The sequence below is a fragment of the Hyperolius riggenbachi genome, chromosome 10 (genome assembly GCF_040937935.1).
Source record: "Hyperolius riggenbachi isolate aHypRig1 chromosome 10, aHypRig1.pri, whole genome shotgun sequence".
Classification (NCBI taxonomy): Eukaryota; Metazoa; Chordata; class Amphibia; order Anura; family Hyperoliidae; genus Hyperolius; species Hyperolius riggenbachi.
Window position 1 is genome coordinate 78,410,876 of NC_090655.1, and position 24,805 is coordinate 78,435,680.

General features: G+C 43.9%; 1 long non-coding RNA gene across 3 annotated transcripts in view; it reads left to right on the forward strand.

Moving 5' to 3' along the window:
- LOC137536049 (uncharacterized) overlaps positions 1-24,805 on the forward strand; it is a 490,360-nt gene that overhangs the window by 321,212 nt on the left and 144,343 nt on the right. For all 3 annotated transcript variants that reach the window (XR_011024508.1, XR_011024507.1, XR_011024509.1), the window contains exon 4: positions 7,277-7,353. This is a non-coding gene — a long non-coding RNA (uncharacterized lncRNA). The remainder of the gene's footprint in view (positions 1-7,276; positions 7,354-24,805) is intronic.

The following is a 24,805-nucleotide window of genomic DNA, read 5'->3' on the forward strand; positions in this document are numbered from 1 at the left end:
TGGCTGATTATAATTCTAATATCAAGCTTTTTAACACAGATTTGGTCTCTTTATGAGGCACAGTTTAAAAAGGTTTGTAAAGGTAAACAGGTGCCAGTAGGATAAAGAGGGTAAAATGTTTAAAAATAGAGGAGGCAGAGGTGGACTTACCTCCTCCAAGTAGACAAATTAGTAATGATGTTGTATCAACAAAAATAAATAATTTATTCATACGCTCCAAGATTCGGTACAACACATTTCGCAGGAATGACCCTGCTTCATCAGGCAATAGGGATGGAATATACAAGCTCCTCCATAACCTGTACATACTACACTATATTGGGCTCTTGGTGTCCCCTTTTCTGTCTCATTGCAAGTTTCAAAAGCTCGCTGCTGTTATCTACTCAGTAATGAAAGGGATCATTCACAGCAAGCCTAAACTTGAAAGTCTCCTTATATCATTGCTGCCATACATACCGTATATGCTCGCATATAAGCCGACCCGCATATAAGCCGACCCCCCCACTTTTACTTAACAAACCAGTAAAAAATGATTGACCCCCATATAAGCCGGGGGTAGGAAATGCTGGCCGCCTTATTCCCCTAGTGTGTCCCAGTATCGCTAGTATAGTGCCCAGTATAGCTAGTATAGTGCCCAGTATAGCTAGTATAGTGCCCAGTATAGCTAGTATAGTGCCCAGTACAGCTAGTATAGTGCCCCAGTACAGCTAGTATAGTGCCCCAGTACAGCTAGTATAGTGCCCCAGTACAGCTAGTATAGTGCCCAGTATAGCTAGTATAGTGCCCCAGTATAGCTAGTATAGTGTCCATTATAGCTAGTATAGTGCCCAGTGTAGCTAGTATAGTGCCCCAGTGTAGCTAGTATAGTGCCCCAGTATAGCTAGTATAGTGCCCATTATAGCTAGTATAGTGCCCATTATAGCTAGTATAGTGCCCATTATAGCTAGTATAGTGCCCAGTGCAGCTAGTATAGTCCCCAGTATAGCTAGTATAGTGCCCAGTATAGCTAGTATAGTGTCCATTATAGCTAGTATAGTGCCCAGTGTAGCTAGTATAGTGCCCATTATAGCTAGTATAGTGCCCAGTGTAGCTAGTATAGTGCCCATTATAGCTAGTATAGTGCCCAGTGCAGCTAGTATAGTGCCCCAGTATAGCTAGTATAGTGCCCAGTGTAGCTAGTATAGTGCCCATTATAGCTAGTATAGTGCCCCAATATAGCTAGTATAGTGCCCCAGTATAGCTAGTATAGTGCCCCAGTATCGCTAGTATAGTGCCCCAGTATCGCTAGTATAGTGCCCCAGTATCGCTAGTTTAGTGCCCCAGTATCGCTAGTATAGTGCCCCAGTATCGCTAGTATAGTGCCCCAGTATCGCTAGGTAGTGCCCCAGTGCCCCACGCCTCCCCTCTCCCCCGCGGCCGCCGCTGCTTTTACCTTAGCAGGCGCCGCTTCTTCTATTCCCCTCCTCTCTGGCTCCGTAGGACAGCAGCACTCTTCACGGTGGCTGCTGTGATCATACAGGAAGCAGCGAAGAGCGCGGCTTCCTGTAGCGGCGATTGCAATGGGAACCGCTCTCTCTCTCTACTGCAGCCGCCGTGAAGAGCGCTGCAGTGATTTACGGAGCCGGACAGGAGGGGAATAGAAGAAGCGGCGCCGGGCAGGTAATTGCAGCGGTAGCGGCGGCCGCGGGGGGGGGGGGGGGGGGGGGTCAGGGTGACAGTGCGGGGGGCTCGGACCACCATCACCAGCACCAGACTCGCATACAAGCCGACCCCCCAACTTTTGACCCCCTTTTTGGGGGTCAAAAATTCGGCTTGTATGCGAGTATATACGGTAGTTATTTGGGTTGAAAAAAGACGTATGTCCATCGAGTTCAACCAGAAAATAAAGTAAAACGCCAGCCTGCGCCCTCACATATCCCTGTTGATCCAGAGGAAGGTGAAATACCCCTCCAATAAGCCCCAAAAGGGAAAAAAAATCCTTCCTGACTCCAGGTGGCAATCAGATAAAATCCCTGAATCAACGCCACTGGCCATGCTCTACATATCTAATGTTTTTTCACGAATGCACATTGTCATCTTACCTAGCCAGCAAGAGATGTAGACGGGATTGTCTTTGTGCCATGGCAGCTGTCAACTTCTCTCTTCAAAGTGTAAACATATTACCTGCATCTGACACTCTTTTTATGACTTTAATCAGTTAACCACTTCACCTCTAAGAATTTTTCCCGTAAAATCCAGAGCAATTTTTGCATTTCAGCACTGCGTCCATTCATTCGGTAAAAACTTTATCACTACTTAACACACCTAAATGATCTATACATTGTTTTCTTAGTCACAAATTAGGCTTTCTTTGGGTAGTACTTTTTGCTAAGAATTATTTTGTATGCATTTTAAAGGGAATAAGAAGGGAAATAATTAAACAAATCATTATTTCTCAGTTTTTAACCATTATAGTTCTAAGATTAAACATGCTACTGTGATTAAAACCCACAAATTTTATTTGCCCATTTGACCCAGTTATTACAACGTTTAAATCCTGTCCCTAGTACAACAGATGGCGACAATATATTATATGGAAATAAAGATGTATTTTTTCCATTTTGTTTTGATTTTCTCACTGTACTTTATCAATAATTACAAGCCCTTATAATGCAAAAATAACAGTAATACACCACCATGGCATACATATTGAAAAATCTGCGTTCCTAAGGTGGCAATTTACATATTGTCTTTTAAATTCTGTCACTGTAGTTTGTTTGTTTTTTCTTTACAGTTGGGGACATGGAGGCAGCAGAATGGGTTAATGGGCAGGTTATAGGGAAAGGAAATTTATATTTTATTATAATATTTTTGGCCACTAGATGTCTCCACACATTTTCCGGTCTGATTCCAGCCAGCAGGAAATGATAGTTACTGTAATTTACGGTGCAATTATTACTGTTACAGCAACAGTAGTCATTGTTACGTTAGGTTGGCTTGGGGAATGCATGTTCCTATTCACCAATCTGTGCGCTACCGCGGGAGGCCACAGGCACATGTGGCGGGCATAAACAGTGAGGGACGAGTGTCCACGCCCCTGGCCCATCCTCTTGCATTCAGGTTCAAATGCTATAATTCGATCCATTCATGGAGTTGCACTCTACATTGCTGCTTGAGAGCAATTTGTAGTGCCATAGATTAAGTGCACGTGAACTCTTGCACAGGACAGAGGGAAAACCTAGATAACTCCACCCTGTATGTATTTAGAGAGTTCATCCTGTCTAATTCCCCTTCATATGTGACTAATCACAACTGTAATTTGATCTCTCAGCTGTTTCAGCACAGGAATCTCTGCAGCCTCAGAAGATCACCTAATTTGTAAACACAGGATGTTAACCCTATGTCTGCTTCCATGAAAGCAGGTAGTAGTAGTAGCAGCAGCAGTCTCATATAACGTGGCAGTGGTAAAACTGGCCAATAATTGGCCATACAAAATTTAATGCGAGTACACACCCTTTAGGTGGCCACCATACAGTAAAAAGATTCAATTTTACACCAATTTGATAAAGACTCTTGGTTGTACAGAAAAATCAAAAGGGTTTTTTTATTTTTATACCGGCAAGAAATGTGAATGAATGTCCATTTTTTCTATAGAAGTTGATCAGGATTGGTGGATTTTTCTGATAAATTTTTCAGAAAATGTAATGGTGTAGGATAGATTGTCAGTTTATTGAAAAATAGACCCATGCAAGTTTTTCAAACATTTTTATAATAATTGGGTAAAAATTTAGTGTGTGTGTGTGTGTGTGTGTGTGTGTGTGTGTATGTGTGTGTGTGTGTGTGTGTTACATTGGTCAGATTTTTTAAATGTTCCAATTAATCAGAAAAATTGATTGGAATCCTCAGATTGAAAAGAAATACAAAAAATTGTATGAAGTGTGGCCCTCTTTAGTCCATACCCAACCAAGTTAATTGGATAACCCTGAGATGCACTGATCATCACTTTTATAAGTAGCAGAGACTTTGAGCTGCTACTAGCTACCTGCCTGACTCACATTTCTAGGTCATTTCTGCCCTAGGGATTACATATTTAGAGTAATAGGATTATACTCTATTCTTACGTCTCATAAATCTCCTCCAGGTAGAAGATAACATAATTACTCTGTTAGTTATTTACTCCTTTCTGATGACAAACACATTATGTATTACATCATCACTCTGTATCATCAGAGAGCAGCCAATCTGTGTCTAAATTCATATCTCACATTCATGGTCGCGCATTAGCATCAGATGTGTCACTTTCAGAGCTATCTGTCTTCACTGTTTTCTTTTCAATCCTCGGGATTGTCGCTGCCTTTGGCTTTGTCTCTTTTGGCAAAGAACCAACCTTGTATGAGCAAATTCTCCGGCTTTGCCTAGACCTGTTGAGAACACAACATGTCGAACTTTCCTTCAAGGAAAATAATTACAGCCAAAGAAAGACGAGGAGGAAAATTGACAGGATCAGGCTAGGAGGCAGGTGGGGAAGTGAAGTTTCTCTCCCTTTCTCTGGCACCCAGGGCAAGAATTCCTGTCCCTGCCAGAAAATACAACCAGAGCTATGTAAACGAAGAGATGTGCCTTGGGGGTAGTGTTGGGCGAACAGTGTTCGCCACTGTTCGGGTTCTGCAGAACATCACCCTGTTCGGGTGATGTTCGCGTTCGGCCGAACACCTGGTGGTGTTCGGCCAAACTGTTCGGGTTCGCCCGAACGGCTCATTGCCTGGCCGAACAGGGCCCCTGTTCGGCACGAACAGGGCCCTGTTCGCCCGAATACTGGCCCCCTATGGGGTCGCAGGCATAAGGGGGGAGCATGCCCCGATCGCGGGGGGGGGGTCGGAAATTCCCCCCACCCCCTCCGCTAGCGCTCCCCCCTCTGCCCGCTTCCCCATTCAAAAGTTAGGAAGTGAAACTGTACCTGTGCGGCCGGTAGTGGGTGACTGGCAGTGGGCGGCACTATGGAGAGACTGAGGAGGAGGAGGAGTCCGGAGAGTGACGCGTTGAGGGAGGCCGGGCAGTGGGCGGATCAGCAGTAGTACGGTACTACTGCTGATCCGCCCACTGCCCGGCCTCCCTCAACGCGTCACTCTCCGGACTCCTCCTCCTCCTCAGTCTCTCCATAGTGCCGCCCACTGCCAGTCACCCACTACCGGCCGCACAGGTACAGTTTCACTTCCTAACTTTTGAATGGGGAAGCGGGCAGAGGGGGGAGCGCTAGCGGAGGGGGTGGGGGGAATTTCCGACCCCCCCCGCGATCGGGGCATGCTCCCCCCTTATGCCTGCGACCCCATAGGGCCCCCAAAAGCGGGATGTTCGGGGAGTTCGGGGTTCGGCCCGAACATGCCGAACATTGCGGCCATGTTCGGCGAACTTTCCCGAACCCGAACATCCAGGTGTTCGCCCAACACTACTTGGGGGACTTGGGGGATTGTACGATGTACGCCTTCCCATTTTAATGACTTGGTGTAGAATAGTGGAGGCTGAGATCTCAGGAAAACTAGGTGTTTGCTCTCTCACCCATGCCCTGCATCCTCGTAAAGGCATTTCCTTGCAGACGTATTAGCAAATAGTAGTTCTCCTGAGTTACACAGGGAAAAGTATGTTTATGTTTGTACTAACATTGGGGTGTGTGCACTAAACTGCTGTAAGCAAATTAACGTGCGTAAAGTCTTATTGCACGATGAGTAGAGCAGAATTCAATGCATTGCATGCAATACATTACACTCTACGCATCTTAGGTAAGACTTTATGCATGTTATGATGTTTACTGAATTTTAGTGAGATAGAGATGGGTAGTTTTTTTTGTTTTAAGGCTTTATAGACAAATCAGAAATTCTCGGCACGCACAGCGCCGCATAGTGCCTGAGTTCAGCGCGGCTATAGCAGCAATTTGTGTAATTCGGGGATCTGGTGAATGCCGAGCTCAATTACTTCTCCTTCCGAGTTGCTACAACTTGGAGGGAGAATAGTAATTAGCACCGCCTGGAATTTTGTGCAGCAGCAGGGTGAGCTGTCATTCGAAATAAATTAATAAAGTAATCCACCATTAATTACCCCCTTACCCCCTCCCCCCTACATAGTTACCATAATAAAACAATTGTAAAAAAAATAGTGACATTGACAAAAAAAAAATGGTTACTTTAGGGACTCAACTTTTTTAATATGTATGTGATGAGGGTATATTACTGTTAATTTTGCATATAAGGGCTTGTAATTAGTGTTATAGTGTAAACGAAAAAACAAAAAAAATACACCTTTATTTCCAAATAAAATGTTGTCGCCATACATTGTACTAGAGATATAATTTAAACGTTGTAAAAGCCAGGACCAATGGGCAAATAAAATGTGCGGGTTTTTTTCCACAGTAACAGGTTTTATTTTAAAACTATAATGGCTGAAACCTGAGAACTGATGAATTTTTTCACTTTTTTTTTTTATTATTCCCGGTCAAATTTATATAGAATAAAATAATTCTTAGTAAAAAAGTACCACCCAAAGAAAGCCTAATTAGTGGTGAAAAAAACCCAAGATATAGATCTTTTTGGTGTAATAAATAGCGTTAACATTATTAGCATATCAATGCAAGGAGCACTGAAATGTGAAAATTTCTCTGGCCCATAAGGGGTACACCACCTGTAGTGGGTCAAGTGGTTGAAGTGTACCTGAGACGAGGTTAAGTAAAAGTTTTATACATACCTGGGGCTTCCTCCAGCCCCCTCTGTGAACATCGCTCCCACGCAGGCTTACAAAGCCGTCTGGATCCTCCCGTAGCAGCCCCGTTATCTTTGGCCAGTCAGGGGAAGTCAGCGCAGGCGCAGTGCGGCCATGCTCGCCCCCCCACCCCGTCTCGCTCCAACAGCTGGGAGCTTTCTGTGCCTGTGCATTAGTATTGTGCATGCAGACACAGAACGCTCCCGGAAACTGGAGCGCAGCGGGGCTGGCCCCACATTCACAGTACGCCTGACTAGCCACAGAGAATGGGGCTGCTCCTGAAGGATCCAGGAGACATTGGATGCCGGCGTGGGAGTTATCTGCGCTTGAGGGGCTGGAGGAAGCCCCAGGTATGTATAAAACTTTTACTTAACAACCTCTCAGGTTTACTTTAAGGGCTTGATTATGACGCTCGGGGTGACCCAAAACTACTAGGAAAGTATAGGGGACTAAAAGAGACTGAAAAGCCCTCCTACTACCTTCTGTTTTAAGATGTTAAACTACACCGAGGCTTTATTATAATCATTTTTTATTTTTGCTTTTACAGTATTCAGATTTCTGAATGGATTTTAAATGCAACATTTGGATTCATAGCGAAAATTGTGTGAAGTCGTATAAATCTGAGTAAGTTCCATTTGATTTGCTTTTACCTTGCATTCCATTTTCCTGAATACCTCCTGCCCTTTTAGGCTTTTGAAGTCTGGGAGGCTAAGACCAAACATGATTCAAATGCCAATGACATCCAAACTCCATTGTGTATATATATACTGTACATATCCTAAGATTATGTTCAGATCGACATTAGAAAGGTAAGGAAAATGAATGTCATGTAGATGCCGGCTTTGCTTTCATTCAAATGTTTTTTCAGTGTGTAATATTCAACAAACTCTTATCCTTCTGCTGAGATTTTTTTTTAACTGTTGGAATTTCCTGCAATGTTGGGCGTCACTCTGTGAATGAATGTAGAATGATGAGTTGATGCTTTTGAGGCCATACACGCCTCCCCGATCAGTTGTGGTGTCTGAGCAAAGGAACGGTATGACAAGGAAGCTTAGGAAGCTGAGCTTTGCTGTTTGCTCTAGTGATATTTATTGATCATGATGTATAATTGATATCGGTACACGCATATACAGAGTTTTGTCGTTTTTTTTTTTTTTTTGCTCTTTGTGAAGAGTAAATTCAGGGGCATAACTACAGGAGAGCAGCGACTGCAGGGGGGTCCAAGGGAGTGGAGGGCCCCCACAGGGGTGTAACTACAAATCATGGGGCCCCCAGCAAAACTTTAACGGGGCCCTGCAATATTCACACCCTCGCCTTGTGGTCCTTACAGCCTTGAAGCCCATCTTTCAAGGGTCATACAACAAGTGTGGCCATCAGGATCTTCACATCTATAACAAGTGTAGCCACAAAAACACCTGATCTGAAAGATGGACCCTGTTATCGGAGGGAGTTAAAGAGAAACTCCGACCAAGAATTGAACTTTATCCCAATCAGTAGCTGATACCCCCTTTTACATGAGAAATGTATTCCTTTTCACAAACTGATCATCAGGGGGCGCTGTATGGCTGATATTGTGGTGAAACCCCACCCACAATCAAATTCTGAGTACGTACTCTTGGCAGTTTCCTGTCTGTGAGCCTTGCTGCATTGTGGGAAATAGCTGTTTACAGCTGTTTCCAACTGCCAAAAAAACATGCAGCAGCTACATCACCTGCCAACAGTAAAAATGTCACCATGTGATAAATGTCAGAATGTAAATCAGGGAGAGGAAAGATTTTATAATGGGCAAGCACTGACTAAATCATTTATACATAATTATTGTAAAAATGAATCACTTTTTTCTTACATTATTTTCACTGGAGTTCCTCTTTATGGCCCCGTTCACACTTGCGGTTTTGTCAAAACCGCACCGGATGTCCGGACCGCACCGGAGCCGGACCGGACCTGATCCGTACGGTTCCTATCCGGATCCGGTCCGGATCCGGTCCGTTTGCATCCGGTTTCCGTGCGGTGTGAACACGGTTGCGGTCCGGATCCGGTTTCTTAAGGAGATACCATCCTGTAAATACCTGGGGTCTGGGAGGTCAGCAGAAGGGTCTGGGGTCATTGTTGGAGACAGGTGGACGTGTGGAGACCATCCGTGGATACAGAGACTGCAGTTGGGACCATGGATCCAGGCATTTTTTACTCGTAAACCTGGGAATTCTCCCCTTCCTGTTGTTCGCCTCCTCGTTATCAGACATCAGACATGTTGCTGCCAAAACGAGCTCCAGCATGAAATCGCTGCTGCCCCACTCTTTGAACGCTTGGCCCATGTGGTCCCCATCCAAAATGCATAGGAAGTGGGGTAGAACGTCCGGTTTTTGTAGCCAGTGTGTTGTGCGCTCTCCGGCTCTCATTGCTTTGTATTGGCCGGATGGTGCAGCCCGGCTCCGCTCCGGATACGGCTGCCGGAGGAGCCGGACCAAAAAATAGCGCATGTTGGAACGGACGCCGGAGTCCGGATCCGGTCCGGATCCGGTCCGGCAGAACGGACGCATGTGAACGGACGCATAGGCTTTCATTGCTATTGCCGTGCGTCCGTTCCGTCCGTTCTGCAAGCGGTCCGGCTCCGGCACGGCGATTCCGGACGGCCACCGCTAATGTGAACCGGGCCTAAGTGCACGTCTGTAGGCAGTGACACTGATAACATATAGAAAGTCTATTATGCCTATTGTTAGGTGTTTAGTAACGTAAGGGCTGTCAAGTATTTGAGCGCCAGTGTCATGAGCGATACCTCTACATGGCTTTTATTTCTATTTGTTTAATGTATCTCTTCCTCCCATGGTTGACAACCTCTTTTCCCATTTTTTTTACGTGCCAAAGGTACGCTATATAAATTCTCCAATAGGAAAAATTGTAAAGGTGCATGATGTGATGAGTCTTACCGTGTGCTCAGTTTGTCAGCTTCTGATTTGCCTGACTATGATATGATAATCAACTGTCACTTTGACTTCTGTTTTTGCTTTACACAGAAAGCAGCAGTTACACTTGATCTCATGATTGCTTTCTGCCAATCGGAGATTTAAGGACAACTGTAGTTAGAGTGATATGGAGGCTGCCATGTTTGTTTCCTGTTAAACAATACCAGTTGCCTGGCAGCCCTGCTGATCTATGGGGCTACAGTAGTGTCTGAATCACACCAGAAACAAGCATGCAGCTAATCTTGTTAGCTCTGACAATAATGTAAGAGCACCTGTTCTGCTGCATGATTGTTCAGGGTCTATGTCTAAAAGTATTAGGGGCAGAGGATAAGCAGGATAGACAGGTAACTGGTATTGCTTAAAAGGCAGTAAATAAGGCAGCCTCCATATCCCTCTCACTTCAGTTGTCCTTAAATAAATGAACCATATGCCCTTCCATAACTTCTTCTATAGAAAAAGGATTATTTATAGTAAGCCTAATAAATTACTTTTTCTTTTATAATATTGCATTAATGTTTTATGTTTTGTACTCCCAAGTGATACAACAGATAAGCAACTGTTATTGTGCTTTTAGTCATTGAGTTCCATGCCAGTTTAGTCATATAGTTCCATGCCAGTTTAAAAACAATATGTTCTCATTTAAGGAGTAGGAGATGTTACACCAATGTTTATTACTTATTTTATTAAAGTTTTTTTGTACCTGCATTCTGCTTTTTGTAAGCATAAAATAATTTCCAATTATGAAAACGCATGTGTGGGAGAATAAGACCTTTTTGCACAGATTACCCAGCATATTGAGCAGCCCAGTATTTAGGTCAAATGGTCTTCCTGCAAGAATGTAAAAAAGCATTTGGCTACCTTCGGCAGCGGCGCCCATCATTTGTTCCATGCGTTGCGTTTTTTAACCACGCAGGGGGACACATAAGCATGGCGGTTACAAATCCTGGAAGCTGCAGATTGTGTCCAGGAATACTGACGCAACAAAGCGAGGAATAGCAGGCAGTGGGATTGTGAGACAGCGGTATACGTGTATTTGCAGGCAGTGATGGGAAAGTGACACACCCAGAGAGACTTGTGTGCTTTACACCAGATGAGCAGCAATTGAAACAGCCCAGAGAAGAGAAAAGGTCTGGCACTTACAAGCGGTTTATTGATGCAGTGGAGTGCTGGTGCATACAGTGCAGCAAGCAAGAACACATAAAGATGTTTTGCAACTTAGCTTCTTCTGAGGCTGGAGTGCACAGGAAAAAAAACGAGACAATGGAAAAAATCAGAATCAAAATGCAGCATTTGCGCAAACAACGGTAAGGGGCGCTTAATGAATGGGCAGTACTTAAACATAGAGCGCAGCAGCCATTGTCTACTGCTGCCCAGAGGTCCGTGAGGAACTGGCCTTGAACAATCTTTACTTTTACAAAGCATAGTACTCAGCAATGTGTATAAGTGTGCAATACATAAGGACACCAGGCATTGCATAGATAGCATTGTCTGATGGGCACACTTATGCACTGCAAAATAGTGTCTTCTAACAATGCACTGCTACATGCATATCTGTGTGCACTGCAGAGCTGTCCCATTTAGTCTTGTTGAATGCGGTCCATGCTGCAATGAAGAGGAACTTAAAGTGAACCTCCAGACTAAAAATCTACTCAGCAGCACTGAAAAGGCTTGGTGTTTCTTTAACAGTTTCACAGCATCAGAACTTTGTATTTCTCACTAAAGCCTCATTTTTAGCTGCACAGAAGCTAAGCTCTGCCCCATCAAAGAAAACTGCCCGGGCATATTTCCCCTGATGCTGTGCGAAGCATGATGGGATTTCTGATGTTGTTCTTGTTGCTTAGCAAGTGGGAGGGGTGATCAGGACACAGGACAGTTGGAACTGTGTCTTGTGCTCCCTGTAACCTCCTTTCAACCAAAAAGATGACTGCCCTCATGAAATCACAAACATTTGCCTGTTCTTTTAATTAGGCTAAAGTTCCTCTGTAACTGCCGTGTACAGGGTCGTGACTACAGGGGAGCAGCCCCTGCGAATACAGGGGGACCCTGAGGTGTGAGGGCCCTTAACTTGTAATATCGGCCCCTAGGCTGTGCAGGTCACCAAAGGGAGTCAAGAGAAGGTGTGTGAACATTAGGTGGGTCCAAACAAAGTTTTTCTGGGGGGCTCCACGGTTTGTAGTCCCTGGTCGTGCGTTTTTTGTAAAATGGTTGCTTGGAGACCTGTATGGAAGTGTCCTCAAGCCCTTAGGGTTTTGTATTTTGCTTCACCCATTACGCCAACTGTGGCCTTCATCACCTATATCTTTTCATCCATTTCAAATGTCTGTGTATCTTATTTATTCCGAAAGACCAGAAACACTGACAACAGAGGGAAGTTCAGGGAGTCTACAGTGGTTATGTAAATAATTGTTTGTTTAGCAAAGATCAGCAGATGTCTCCATGAAGTTGCAGTCAGGCGTGTTTAATTCAGCTGCTCCCTTTGAGGAAGTGAGGGAATTCTTAGACAGTGCGGAGAAGCTGGTGGCAGATGCTAGCTGTTTGGATTTGCGAGAAGGTTTTGACCGCGTTCCATATAAGAGGTTACTGTATAAGTGAGGAAACATTCCCTGGAGGAGACCACTTGTTCTTGGATGGGAAATTGGCTCCAGATCAGAGGACAGAAACTTGTTAATGGAAACTGTTTTACGTGGACTGAAGTCACCGACATATACTACGGCTCTGTCCCAGGTCCCCCTCACTCATAACTAGTTTACATGTTATTTAGTAGCAGGAAGAAGTTGTGTAATATGTACCATATGAGGAGCACACTGTCTCATCTCTGCTTGGAGGTTTCCACAGATGGCCTTCTGAGCAGGTTTGTGGCAGATTAAGACGAGACAAATGTAAACTCCTTCATTTGGACTGGATAAATACTAACATTCATTAAATAGAACTCTGTTCAGCAGGTCCTTCAGAGAAAGACAAACACAGTGTGGAAATATATCATGGAATATCCAGCAAGTGGTAGAAGCCAAAGCTAGCAAATCAGATTTTAGCAAATATGAGGCCACCAGTGTAGTGATCTGTTGTCCATAAGAGTTCATGTACAAGGGGGTCAGTGTAGTGATGTTTGGCCCATAGTAACGTATGCCCAAGAGGTCAATGAAAGTGTCAGAGAAGGATTAACACGAAATGAGGCCCTAGGCAAGATAGCATATTAGTCTCCCCCCTGCTGGCCACCTGGCTCTTTTGGGAAGGTAAGGAATGGGGATAAGAAAATGGGACAGCCAGTCTCCTAGACACCTCCCAGGCCCTAGACACCTGCCTTGTGGTTGCCTTGTGCATGAACAAGCTCTGGTAAGTGTTCTTATGTTCCTAGGAGTCCCTGCACAGAAGATCAATGTAGTAATGTATAGTCCAGATGTGCACAGAAGGTTAGTATAACGATTTCTAATCCATAAAGGCTCATGCACAGGGAGTTTGTTTAGGGATCTGTTGTCAATAAGTTTTTATGAACAAGGAGTTTATTGCAGGGACCTTAAAGGGAAACGGAAGTGAGATGAATATGGAGGCTGCCATATTTATTTCCTTTTAAACAATACCAGTTGCTTGGCTGTCCTGCAGATCCATATGCCTGTAATGTAATGCCTGTGGTTTTAGCCATGCAGATCAGATGTTTCTGACAAAAATCTGACAAGATTAGGGGAATCCTTTATACTTTAAAGAGAAACTGTAACCAAGAATTGAACTGATCCCAATCAGTAGCTGATACCCCCCTTTCCCATGAGAAATTATTCCTTTTCTCAAACGGATCATCAGGGGGCTCTGTGTGATGCCAGTGTGATGTCAGCTCCTCACAGCACTGAGGTACTGACATCACACTATGGGAGCCTTGTTGCATTGTGAGAAATAACAGCTGTTTCCACCTGCCAAAATGCAAGCAGCATTTCCTTCCAGTGACATCACCTGCCAGCAGTAAACATGTCACCATGTGATAAATATCAGAATGTAAATCAGTGAGAGGAAAGATTTTACAATGGAAAACCACTGACTAAATCATATATATTTTTTTTATACATAATTATTGTAAATATTAAGCATTTTTTATTGCATTATTTTCACTGTAGTTCCTCTTTAATACTTTTAGCCATAGACCCTTAACACGCATGCAGCAGATCAGGCATGTCTGACATTATTATCAGATCTGACAGATTAGCTGCATGCTTGTTTCTGGTGTTATTCAGACACTATTGCGGCCAAATAGATCAGCAGGGCTGCCAGGCAACTAGTATAGTTTAAAAGGAAATCAATATGGCAGCCTCCATATACCTCTTGCTTCGGGGTCCCTTCACACACAGGTTTTGCCCTGGAAAATATTGTGCTAAAACGGTCATGCAAATATTCCCACTACAAATAATCCCCCTTGCTAGACCCTTGCTGATGGTAACAAGCATTCGATTTGGTAATATATAGGTCACTGTCAATGATTTATCACAAGCAGACCTAAACCCAATACTTCCTCTCTGCTCTAAAAGATAAGAAACAGCATAATAACCTTTACGGAAAAAACATTTCCTTGTTACAGCTTATAGAGCTCCTTCAGAGATGCTGCAGTGTAGTTACGTCCTGGTTTGCTGGGAGCACAGAAAAGTTTAATCTCCTGTGTTTACATATAGTCTGTCTGAACGGAACACCTCTGTACAGTTTAGACAGAGATTACAGGTCAGATTACAGTGAAGGGAAAGGGAGCCTCCCTTTGCTGAATCTGTCATTTAGTTTGGCACTGTTATTGGCCTGAGGAAGCAGGCTCTGACCCGCGAAACGTGTTGCCTGTGCTACTAATAAAAAACTTTGTTAAATACAAATATGTTTTCGTCACTGAGGTAAGCTACCTCAAATTTATTTCCCGTTTTTAAACTGCTTTTAGATGCTTTTACTACACCAGGGTGCCTCTTATACCCTTATTGTGCCCTCTGAGGGACAGTCAGTGACAAGACAATGTACTCTGTACAGCACTGCGTAATATGTTGTCACCAGTGGCGTAGCAATAGGGGGTGCAGAGGTTGCAACCTCATCCGGGGCCCTTGGGCCAGAGGTGCCCTACCTCAACCACAGTATTAGCTTTCTATTAGTCCTGTGCTGGTAATAATCACTTTTATAGTTACTTTAAATAGTAGTAATCATTAACAAACTGTTCCCCATCCCCCTCTTGAACCTCTGACACTGTGGTTGTCCTTGGAATGTTTTGGTGAGATACATCAATTGTCATATATGGCGTGCTTGGGGGGCCCCATGTAAAACTTGCATCGGAGCCCATAGCTCCTTAGCTACGCCACTGGTCGGCACTATATAAATACTTAAAATAAATAAATACATTTTATCTCACAGGTTTTTTTTGAAATTCGATAATTATTATTTAGTATTTATATAGCGCCGACATCTTCCGCAGCGCTGTACATAGTATATAGTCTTGTTACTAACTGTCCCTTAGAGGAGCTCATGGTATCATATAGATGCATAGTATACAGAATACATACAGACACAGTTAATAAAATACACGTAATGACAACAGATATAACAAAACAGTTTGGCAATTATAAGAAACTTTAGTGGAGACTCTGCCTTTGTAAGCTTATATTCTATACGAAATCGAGAGCCAGAGCAGAGTAAGCTGTATGTCCGGAGTAAGATAGGTTGCGGGGAGCTTTGTAGGTTAGAAGTAGGGGTTTGAAGTGGTTCCTCTGGGTAACTGGGAGTCAGTGGAGGGATTAGCAGAGGGGCAGCAGCTAAGAAGTGAGGTGAGAGGTGCATGATGAGTAACAGAGTTCAGTATACAGAGGAAGATGTGTCAGCATCAAGGTGAGCTATGACTAGGGCGTGTACAAGATGTTTAGTAATGTCGTGTGAGGAAAGGATGGATTTTGGATGTTTGGGACATGACAGGAAGTGGTTATGGAGCAATTGTGAGGAATAAATGAGAGTGCGGAATTAAAAAATACCCCCGAGCAGCACCGCCTGACAAGCTGAGGTTTGAGGGGCGTCACAACATTTATTATTTCAGGCAGAGGAGTACAGTGAGGTGGTGGGAAAATAATCTGCTCTATTTTACTCATGTAATATTTTTTAAGGAAGCGGGAGGTTATGAAAGAAGATATTGTAGACATACAGTCGGGGAGGGGGTGTTTGGGTGGAATGAGACAAAAGGTCGGTGGGATTTATGTGTCATCTGCTCAGTAAGATCTGGAGATCAGAGATAGATTTATGTATCATTTATGTATCTTTTACACAGGAAGAATGACATCCTTATTTTGGTAACATTTCACGAACATTGGTAAAAGTAAAAGATTTTTCTGAACAGTTTGTAGTTACTGTAATTTTGTTGTTAGCTTTGTTCAAAGCTTGTGTGAATACCGATATTAAAGTGTACCTGTAGGGAAAAAAGTGCAACAAAAGGGTGCTCCCCTTAATAGAGGTAAGCCTTTCCAGAGGCTTTCCCAGTCCTCCTCCACGTTCAAGTGCTGTCCCCTCCGCAAAACCGTCCACATTTTTATAACAGCATTTCATAAAAATGCAACAATCTTAAAAACAGACATTTTATTTTATCTTGGAAATGCTTTGGGCACATGAACCTTAGGGTTCTTTCATAGAGAGGGAAAAACACTTTTTCAGTTGCAGCCAAATGAGAATGACTGTAACTAACCACATGACGGTTGACACAAGGTATGACTACTGCCTGGTAAGAAAAAAAAACCATGTGCTACCCATTCAGATTTACATGCATGGGAAAACAGTTGCCTGCAGGTGCTTGGCCGATGAGCACAGTTGGCAAACTATACCACTGCAAGCTCTCCATTTGAAACAACCCTTATTGCTCCAAGGAAGTTGAGTGTTTACTGCTGCTTGGGAATGGAGAGCTATGCCACTGATCTTTAGGTCTAGCAACGCCCCTGTTGCTACGGTAAAACCCCATCACCGTGGCCAGTCAGAGGGGATGCTTTGGAACGTGTCTAATCAGACGGGGGTGCTGGCACCAGACTGGCCAATCACAGCCTTCCGCTGCCTCATTTACTAACTGTTGCCAGTGGTCTCAGTGGGAACACTGCACCATCATTGGGCTAATCACTGCACTTGATCAGTAGCAGTGAAATCTGATAGGTCACCGCTACTGATAGTGAAGTGATTGCCCAATGATGCCTGTTAGTTTGTGTGCCACAGCTTCCCCTCTGACTGGCCATGTGAGGAGTTTATAAGATGGGCAGCAGAAAGTCTAGAACTGACCCTGCAGAAAACACAGGGATTAAAATAAGAAATCTCACGAGAAAAGCTTTGCACATCATGGCTAGTGTGAGGAAAATTAGATTCTTTCACTATAGGGATTCCAGAAAGCAAAGGAGATGGATTATGGAAAGTATAATGAAAACAGAGTATCCCTTTACATAAACCCCACAACCACATGCCTCCTGCAGGCAGCAGTTTTTGCTGGGCTGCCAGTGAGTTATTAATGAAACCTTGTTTTAATATAAATGTAAACTATAAAACAAAAGGGTGACTTAGGAATTTTTTAAATGTCTCCAGTTTTAAAGAAGTTTCCAAGGATGTTGCCGTGCCCCAGGGGTGCTTTCGAAGAATGCCTCTCCGCAAGAGAAAATGACCGAAAATGCTTCCATGGGGTTCAGACTCGGGATTTTATGCCAGATCCACACAGCAGGCTGGAGCCAGAGGAAGCCACCTGGCCGGGAAGGGTTAATAATCTCTTCCCAAGGGCAAAACTTAATTAAAAGATTGCATTATTTGATAGTGTTCCCTGTCTAAACCTGCAGTGCTGGGAGCAGCACAACACTGTGTATTTTAAGGCATATTTAACAAAACGTGTTATTTTTAAGAAGCACCTTGACTGGAAGTAAGTAATTACATCTGTAAGTCAAAATACAGACTTTCCATAGCCCGGGGGTGGGGAGGGTCGGGACTGTGGACACAGATAGGATCTAAATCCAGGAGAGGAACCTTGGGAATTGAGTGATGGATTGAGTAATTGTACAAAGGTATGAGTGTAAAATAGGATTTAAGCTATACACTCACTGAATTATTAATGCTGACTGAGCATACAGAATATCAGTAACCTTTACACAGGTTTTTTATGTCTTTTTTATGTTCCTTATGTTTTGTCGTTAAGGTTTCCTGTAAATCTAATTGTGTTCTGTGCATGCTATTTCATGTCTGTGGATACTGTGTGCCGTGTTGGCTTATGTCCTATCCACCCGGCCTCCTAAATGACCTCTGCTTATGTAACAGGTCAGACAGTAACAAATGTATATTTTTTTCTTAGCCTGGGCCAACTTTCTTATGGCCTCTCTTCCATTCCATGTGTGTCGTCTTCTGTAACTTCCACATACTTCCCTCTTGTTCATGCACAGCTTTATTGACCAGCAGCTCCCTCCTACATTGTTTTATCCCCATTTACAGCTTCCCTATTCCATTTGCAGTCTCCCTATTCCATGTGCAGTCTCTCTATTCCATTTGCAGTCTCTCTACTCCATTTGCAGTCTCTCTCCTCCATTTGCAGACTCCCTATTCCATTTCCAGACTCCCTATTCCATTTCCAGACTCCCTATTCCATTTGCAGTCTCCCTGTTCCATTTGCAGTCTCCCTATTCCATTTGAAGTCTCCCTATTCCATTTGCAGTCTCCCTATTCCATTTGCAGTCTCCCTATTCCATTTGCAGTCTCTCTACTCCATTTGCAGTCTCTCTACTCCATTTGCAGTCTCTCTACTCCATTTGCAGTCTCTCTCCTCCATTTGCAGACTCCCTATTCCATTTCCAGACTCCCTATTCCATTTCCAGACTCCCTATTCCATTTCCAGACTCCCTATTTTATTTGCAGTCTCCCTATTCCATTTGCAGTCTCCCTATTCCATTTGCAGTCTCCCTATTCCATTTGAAGTCTCCCTATTCCATTTGAAGTCTCCCTATTCCATTTGCAGTCTCCCTATTCCATTTGAAGTCTCCCTATTCCATTTGCAGTCTCCCTATTCCATTTGCAGTCTCTCTACTCCATTTGCAGTCTCTCTACTCCATGTGCAGTCTCTCTACTCCATTTGAAGTCTCTCTACTCCATTTGCAGTCTCTCTACTCCATTTGCAGTCTCCCTATTCCATTTGCAGACTCCCTACTCCATCTGCAGTCTGCCTACTCCATCTGCAGTCTGCCTACTCCATCTGCAGTCTGCCTACTCCATCTGCAGTCTGCCTACTCCATCTGCAGTCTGCCTACTCCATCTGCAGTCTGCCTACTCCATCTGCAGTCTGCCTACTCCATCTGCAGTCTGCCTACTCCATCTGCAGTCTGCCTACTCCATCTGCAGTCTGCCTACTCCATCTGCAGTCTCTCTATTCTATTTGCAGTCTCTCTATTCCATTTGCAGTCTCCCTATATGTCGGCGTACTCTGGTCCAGGGTCATATGTTTGTGGTGCAATGTGGCGGGGGGGTTGTTATCACATCGCAACGCACACCTCAAGTGTAAACCCGGCGTCACATGTTGTACCTACATGTGATTAAATAAAATGAAGGTGCTATGTCTTCTCATTTGTCATCTCTTTTGCATATAGGGCCCAATGCACAACAGCGCGGTAAAGTTGCCGTTCACAGGGAGCACACAACACTTTTACCGGTGCTAACTCCGGGGGAGCACCACACGTAAAACCCTTCAGCGCCACAGACGTTATCAAGGTAATACACGCGTTGCTATGGTAACACACATTTCAGAGTGTGTTACCATGGCAACATGTGCATTAGCCGATAACGCCTGCAGCGCTAAAGAATTAAAGTGCAGTGCTCCCTCTGCATTAGTAATGTTAAAATTGCCATGCACTCCCTGCAAACGGCAACTGTACCGCGCTGTTGTGCAACAGGCCCATAATGTGTTACCATAAAGCAGTGTCGGACTGGGAGCTGGAAAAGCTGAGGAAATTCACTCGCTGGCCAAGCAGCAGTAATCAGGTGCTGCTGCTCACAGTGAAGACTTGCTGCAGGTTTCTATTGGGAGTGATAACACAGGGTTACTGCTGCTTGGCCGGCAGGTAGATTTCCTCAGTTTTTCCACCTCCCAGTCCGACACTGCCATAAAGAGAGCAGTTAACAAAGGAAGAAGAAATCTTATGATGAATAGGATGCCGTGATGCTACACTGATCAACTATCATAAAGTCGAATGAAGGGTATGGGGATAAGGGATAAAGAATTGGAAAAAGCGCCAAACATTGGGAACAAAATAATACAGGCAATGGTATACACCAGCGATTGCTAACCTTGGCACTCCAGCTGTGAGAAAACTACAAATCCCAACATGCCTCTACCTCTTTGAGTTATGCTTAGAGCTGTCAGAGTATTGCAATGCCTTATGGGACTTGTAGTTCCACCACAGCTGGAGTGCCAAGGTTAGCCATCAGTGGTATACACCAATATACAAAATACAGAATTGAACAAAATACAGAATTGGTAATTACAGCAGAGATGGAGTTCAGTACAGGTTGGAGCTGTGCCAGTCTGTTAGTTGGTAGTCCACAAAGTAGTAAAATACCAAATGTCATCCATGAGACTATGTACTCCACAATTGTCTACCTCCAGCAGTAAGCTCTAGTTCCTCAAACATTTGACAAGCTGTAGAAAATGCTAGGAAAACACGCTAAAACTGTCATCCCAATTCCAAGAAGATGCTGCTCAGGTTTCCTTGACATTTGGCATGAATGAGAATGTCGCTCTTGCCTTGTTGTGTGATTTTGTTGCTCTTGGCACTTTGTGTTTTGTATGATTCACACAAGCTATTTTTATTGATGCAGATTGTGTACCTTTGTCTCCACGTCCTCGCCTGCTCGGCGTTCTTGCGGTTATGGGTCTTCTCATTGTATTGTTGACAAAGAGATTGCTAAACGTGAAAGGAATTCAAAGCATTTTCAGAAAGTGTAACCAGTTTAATTACCATTGTTTAATTACCATTGTTTGCAGAGTTTGACTGAGTCTCACTCATAAACAGTAATTTTAGCTATTTTTTAAAGCTATTTTTATTTACGATATACGAAATAATGAATGTTGAACATTAAGAAGCAGCAGGCCAGTGTTGGCAGTCTCACAAGCCTAGCATCTGCCCAATGAACTGGTGCGCCTGAGACTATATAGGGCGCCAAACTTGGAACAATATTAACTGTAAGCACTCAGAAATCATAAACATAGCAGCCTATAAGGCCCGAATCACATTATTGTTTAAAAACCTGTTCCGTTCCCAGATCGGAAAGGAACGGATTGGAACAGATGCGAATAGATCCAGTGTTCACCTATAGATCCGCTCACATCCGTCCGTTCGAACAATCTGCTGAACGGACTGCAAGTTTCCTTCTGCAGCAATTTTTCCGGACCGCAACGCCCAGTGGAACGGAAACTGAAGCTGAAGCGCTGCGTTGGGGGCAATGAGAAAACGGAACGTTTCTTAACACTAGAGAATAAACGGACCGTTCTAAGAACCAAAATCCACTTTGGGTATGGGGTCCGTGAGGGGATGTGGGAGACGGAACTGAAGCAGCTGAATGGCAATGCATTGAAAACGGATCCGATCGACCGGTAGTCAGATCCATTTTCATGGATCCATTTTTTAAATGTATTTATTTAAGTATTTGTATAGCGCCAAAATATTACGCAACGCTGTACAGAGTATATTGTCTTGTCACCAACTGTCCCTCAGAGGGGCTCACAATCTAATCCCTACCATAGTCATATGTCTATGTATATATCATGTATCATGTGTCATAGTCTAGGGCCAATTTAGGGGGAAGCCAATTAACTTATCTGTATGTTTTTGGGATGTGGGAGGAAACCCACGAAGACATGGGGAGAACATACAAACTCCTTGCAGATGTTGACCTGGCTGGGTCACTAAACTGCCAGTGTGAACTGGGCCTTACACAGAGAGTCACAAAAACTAATTATGTTAAATGGAGGGTATTAGTTTACAAAAAGTGGCAGTATTTTGTGTGATGGACAGTTCACTATGATGTGGTTTTCTCTGTAAACTGGTCCCTACAGCCCAAGGCCGGGTTTATACATTTTGTATCTTTATTGTTGCTCCCCTTTCGTGTGCAGAAGCCTCCCTCCAATTCCTTGTGCAGCCTCCTCTGTTATGTGTAATATCCTTGTACAGCTGCCCCTCTCATTCATGTACTGCTCCTTCCGACAGCAGCTACCCTCTTCCCTGTGTTGCAGGTGTAGGGTGATTAAGAGAGACAAACAACCTGGAAAAAAAGCCACAGAGACATCAGGAGCCCCAATAGTGTAATAAGTAATAGCAGAGAGTCAATAGTGCGGTAGAGGGTGGTACTCACAAACAGAGGTTGCAGAAGGGCAGCCAAACACTAACAGCATTTGGAGATCAACAATTCCGACTCCACGCGGGTGTCCACATACAGTGGATGCTGGTGGTTTTCTTGGCAAGGAACTCCAATTTGGTTATATGGCTGAGGGTACACCTAACCGAAATAGAACACCAAAGAAGGGGGCGGGCCGGGTAACAAGGGGGAAAGAGGCGCCTAAATATTGATACAATTGTGTTAAAAACTGCTAAAATCGAAAAAGTGAGGTGGCTTACCTCCATGACAACACATTTATATATATATCCAGTAAATCACTGCGCTTGCTCAAACCCTGTAATAAAAATCACAACACGCACATAGTGCCCAGCATTGTCTGTAACAAGCTATATCCAGCACCCCGTGCTGCACTCCTGGGGGTAGTGCCACCACCTTAATAGGCATCACAGTTTAACTTCCCCCGTTGTGGGAGCACTCACCAGAAGCGCGCCTTGTAACACTGCACATCAAGCCTCTTTAAGTCAGCCAAGGAGGAGACTTAGATGTAAAAGCAGATACGTTTAATATCACATGCGAGGTTACAGAAGTTGCACCAGCTCCAGCCACGGACAAACGGGCCAGCACATTACCATCTGTCTTCCCTGCTTCCTGATCGTGATGTCAGCGCGCTCCTCCGACTCCGATCTACGCGTTTCGTTACAATGCGTAACTCATTCAGGGGCTGAATGAGTTACGCATTGTAACGAAACGCGTAGGGCGGAGTCGGAGGAGCGCGCTGACGTCACGATCAGGAGTGCAGCACAGGGTGCTGGATATAGCTTGTTACAGACAATGCTGGGCACTATGTGCGTGTTGTGATTTTTATTACAGGGTTTGAGCAAGCGCAGTGATTTACTGGACATATGCAACTGAGGTGAAGTGACTTTTTTCGTTGCTGCGATCCCCTGAGTATCTGATTATTATTATTTCCAGTGGAGCGCAGTATATCCTCAAGGATTTTGGTAACAAATTTATATATGAAATAGCTGATTGCCCGGCGTTGCCCGGGTATGTATTTGGCTGGTGTTGGCTCTGCATACTTTTTCTAACCCTAACACACAATTACTCACTGACCAAGTTTGTGAGCTTTGCGGTCTTTGGTATCAATAATTTGCATTGAAATGAAAAAATTCTGATTGGCCGTTTGTGGCTCCACCCCCTTTTCTAAATTTGAACCCCAGTCACCCAATAACCAACTGTACCAGGTTTGAGGCCTGTGCCATTAACAGTGCAAGAATGGTAGCAATTAAATATTCCCCTTGAAAAGCAATAGGGGAAGTTTGATTCACTTTTGTAGGCTCCACCCACTTTTCTGAATATTAATCCCAGTCAACCAGTGACCAACTGTGCAAAGTTTAAAACCCTGCCATTAACAATGTAAGAATGGCTGCAGTTTACATTTTCCCAGTGAAATTTGTATTTTTCTCCACCCATTGATACACTGCCCGTGTATGTATTTGGCTGGTGTTAGCTCCGCCCACTTTCTAACCCTAACGCACAAACACTCAATGACCAAGTTTGTGAGCTTTGGGGTCCTTGGCATCAATCATTTGTATATTCCCATAGAAATTAAACAAATCAGATTGGCTGTTTTTGGCTTCACCCCCTCTCCAGCATTTGAACCCCAGTCACCCAATGACCAACTGTAGCAGGTTTGAGGCATCTGCTATTAACAGTGGAAAAATGGCAGCAATTTAAATATTCCACTTGAAAATCAACAGGTAAATTTTGATTGGCTATTATAGGCTCCACCCACTTCCCTGAATATTAATCTCAGTCACTCAGTGACCATCTGGGCAAAGTTTGGGAACCCTGCCATAAACAGTGTAAGAAGGGCTGCAGTTTACACTTTCCCAGTGAAATTTGTTTTTGGCTTCGACCACTTTTTGTAACCTAGACACAAAGGCACTACTCCATGACCAAGTTTGTGAAGTTTGGGGTCCTTGGCATCAATAATTTGTATTTTCCCATGAAATGAAACAAATCTGATTCACTGTTTGTGGCTCTGTCCCCTTTTCTGAATTTGATCCCCAGTGACCCAATGACCAACTGTACCAGGTCTGTGGCTTGTGCCATTAACAGTGCAAGAATGGCAGCAATTGTAATATTCTCCTTAAAAAGCGACATGTGATTTTTGATTGGCATTTTTAGGTTTCACCCACTTTTCTGAACATTAATCCCAGTCACCCAGTAAGCAGCTATGATAAGTTTGAGAACCCTTCCATTAACAGTGAAGAAGGGCTGCAGTTTACAATTTCCCAGAAAAATCTGTTTTAACTCCACCCACTTTTTGTAACCTGGACACACAGTCACTACACAATGACCAAGTTTGTGAGCTTTTGGCTTCCTGGCATCAAAATTGTGGTAATGGAAGCAGTTTATCCAGCAAAGAAATCTGGCTGTTTTTGGCTCCGCCCCTTTGCTGAATTTGAACCCCAGACACTTAACGACCGACTGTAGCAGGTTTGAGGCCTCTGCCATTAACAGTGTAAGAATGGCTGCAGTTGCAATATTCCCCTTGAAAATCAAAAGGTGAATTTTGTTTGGCTGCTGTAGGCTCCACCAGTTACCTAATGACCAACTGTGCAAAGTTTGAGAACCCTGCCATTAACGATGTAAGAATGGCTGCAGTTTATATTTTCCCAATAAAAGCTGGTTTTGGCTCCGCCCACTTTTTGTGACCTTGACACACAGTCACTCAATGACCACGTTTGTGAGCTTTCAGGTTTCTGGCATCAAAAATG